The sequence below is a fragment of the Pyrgilauda ruficollis genome, unplaced genomic scaffold, assembly GCF_017590135.1.
Source record: "Pyrgilauda ruficollis isolate IOZ18807 unplaced genomic scaffold, ASM1759013v1 scaffold2185, whole genome shotgun sequence".
NCBI classification, from domain to species: Eukaryota; Metazoa; Chordata; class Aves; order Passeriformes; family Passeridae; genus Pyrgilauda; species Pyrgilauda ruficollis.
Window position 1 is genome coordinate 1 of NW_024521262.1, and position 2,906 is coordinate 2,906.

General features: G+C 52.5%; 1 pseudogene; it reads left to right on the top strand.

Moving 5' to 3' along the window:
* Positions 1-318: 318 nt before the first annotated feature.
* LOC121354033 lies at positions 319-1,783 on the top strand (annotated as a pseudogene).
* Positions 1,784-2,906: the final 1,123 nt, after the last annotated feature.

Genomic DNA, 2,906 nt, shown 5'->3' on the forward strand with positions numbered 1-2,906 from the left:
CAACACTTTTATCTCCCGCTCGGATAATTTCCCACAGTCTGTCCCTGACTTTTTTCCATGCTTTAACACTAAATGCTGTACCAGGCTCAGTGCCAAAACCCTGTGATTTAGCCCACAGCACTACACTTTGAAGGGCATAGTCTGAAGTAAAGATTCCCTTATTTCTTAACAAAACTTTCCATGTAGCTAAAACAGTCTCTTCCTCTTTAGATAAATTATTTCCCATTATTGCTAGTTGGTGGCTCACCTAATTCCAGGTGTCTTGATAGGAGAAAATCAGGTCTGGACCTCCCTGTGGCTTTCACCGGCCACTCTCAGCTACACCAATGCCACCTCCCCCACTACGTCCCAGTGGGTCATGGTTGCCAATCGCCAGGACCGGGTATGGGTCCAAACCGAGTATCTCGTTAAGGGTCTTGTGTCACTCGGCGATCACCAGATGTCATTGTCGAGGCTGTCACGACACAAAGCAGAGACCACAAGCAGTCTCAGATGGCAACTCTTTATTATCGAACATGGCTGACCTTTTATACACTTTCTGATTGTTTATGCTTCTTCTACCCTAACTATTGGACACAATAAATCAACATAACACCATTGGTGAAAAGTTACAGTGACTTAACTAACTTTCTAAAAATACTTTGTGCAGCTGTGAAGTTCTTATCTTTCTTCAGTTCCTCAGTTCTCTTGGTCTCCTTGGTTACAGCCTTGGAGAGAGCTCCTTATCAGCTTCTTCTTTCTTCTCAGCTTCTTCTCGCTCCTTTAGCTAACAGGCCTGTAGTTAGCCCCTTCCACACTGGCGCAGCTGGAGTACCTGATGCTGGCTGACAGCAATGGCGGGATGGGACACCTGCCTGCCAGCATCTTCAAGAACCTGAGCCAATGGCGCAGACTGAACTTGGAGAGTGCAGGACTGTGCAGCCTTGGCCCTGAGGTCTTTGGCAACCTGACATGACTGAAGGAGCTGTGCCTGGCCAAGAACAAGCTGCGTACATTGGATGTGACTCTGACCATGCGCCTCCCCACCCTATTGCTATCTGGACCTATGCAAGTGCCCACTGAGTTGCAGCTGTGCCAATGTCTGTCTGCCTGCCTGGCTGGTGCATGGGCCTGTGCAGGTGGTCTACCTGTAAAACTACACCTGTGGTGAGATGGGTGGGTCCTCCGCATACCTGCACTGCTTTGACACGTGTGTGCTAAGTGGACATGGAATGGTACCTGTTTGCAGGGATGGCACTAGCTGTGCTGCTGCTGCTGGTGCTGCCGCTGCTGCACCACCGTGGGTACTGGCGGTTGCGCTACCAGCTGTTCCTGCTGCGTGTGTGGGCACGTGGGCACTGGCAGCTGGAGCAGCAGCGCTACACCTACGACACCTTCGTGTTCTACAACTCCGGGGATGAGCGGTGGTTGCTGGAGGAGTTGGTGCCTGAGCTGGAGCACAAAGCCCTGTGTCTCTGCCTGAACCACCATGACTTTTGCCCCAGCCGCACCATAGTGGACAACATCATGGACGCTGTGTACAACAGCCTGCTCACGGTGTGTGTGGTGAGCTGTGGGTACCTGTGCAGCAAGTGATGCTCACTGGAGATCCAGATGGCCAGCTATTGCCTCTTCAATGAGCTGCATGATGTCCTTGTCCTCATCTTCCTTGAGGACATCCCTGAAGCTGAGCTCCTGGCCTTCCACCACATGCTCCATGTGCTGCTGGGGCGCACACATCTGCACTGGCCCTCCGAGCTCCCTGCATGGCCCCTCTTCTGGGCAAAGCTCAGGTGTGCCCTGAGTGCGGGGGGGGGGGGGGGGGGGGGGGGGGGGGGGGATCAGAGTGATCACTCGCGTCGTCTGCATCCGAGTCATCACTCGATGAGTCACCCGCTTGATGCCTTTCAGGTTGGTCACGGTCTCCATGTTGCCCGTCGGCCGGATTCTGTCTCTGCGGTCGCAGGTCAGGGCGAACACACTTTGAAGGTACCCAGCGTACCCCAGTATCTGTGGATACACAAGCGATAAGGTCATAGGGACCTTCCCACTGTTTGGTGACTAAATTCCGCACCTGAACCTTCACTCAAGGCTGAAGTGCCTCATCCGCAGCCTGAGGGAGGAGGAGGAGGAGGAGAAGGAGACGGGGGGCAGAGAGGAAGAGAGGAAGGGTGCCCTGGCACATCCAGGACCCCCAGGGAAGTTGTCCCTCAGGAAAGCAACTTCCTGCCCCAGAATCACTGGTTTTTTTTTTCTGGGGAAGGTGTCCTGTGGAGTAGGGGTGATGGCAGCAAGAAGGAAGGGGAGAATGATGAGAGGAAGACAGGGGGCAGGGAGGAAGGCTGCCCTGACAGGAGTGGGATCACTGTAGAGGTTCCCCCTCAGAAAAGCAGTTTTCTGCCCCAAAATCACCAGCTTTTCTCTTGGGAATATGCTCTGCACCATGGGGATGAAGGTAACAAAAGGAGGAGGAGGAAGAGGAGGAGAAGGTGGGGGAGGAGGAGAAAGGTTGCCAGGAGAGAGAGCAACTGCTCTAGAGCAACCTCACCCTGGGGTAATGGGGGTCCCCAGGGACATTCCCAGTCAAAAAAAAAAAAAAAAAAAAGTGGTTTTGTCCCAAAAGCCCTGGTTATCCTCTGAGAAATGTGCAGTTGGGATGAGGGTAATGAGGAAAAGGGGAAAGAGGAGGAGGAAAAGAGGAGGCAAGATGGACCTCAATGTTCAGATGCAGCAAATTGTCAGGGGCTGTACATCTTGGGGGCCAGAACATCAAAAGACCCCTTGATAAAAGTAAAAATAGGTCCCCAAGGTGAAGAAGTTACTTTTTCAGTAGACACTGGAGCAGAAAGCAACTATATAGCACCTCCCCAAAGGATGTAAAATTAGTAGAGAAACTGCTCTAGTTGTGGGAGCAAAAGGGGAACCAT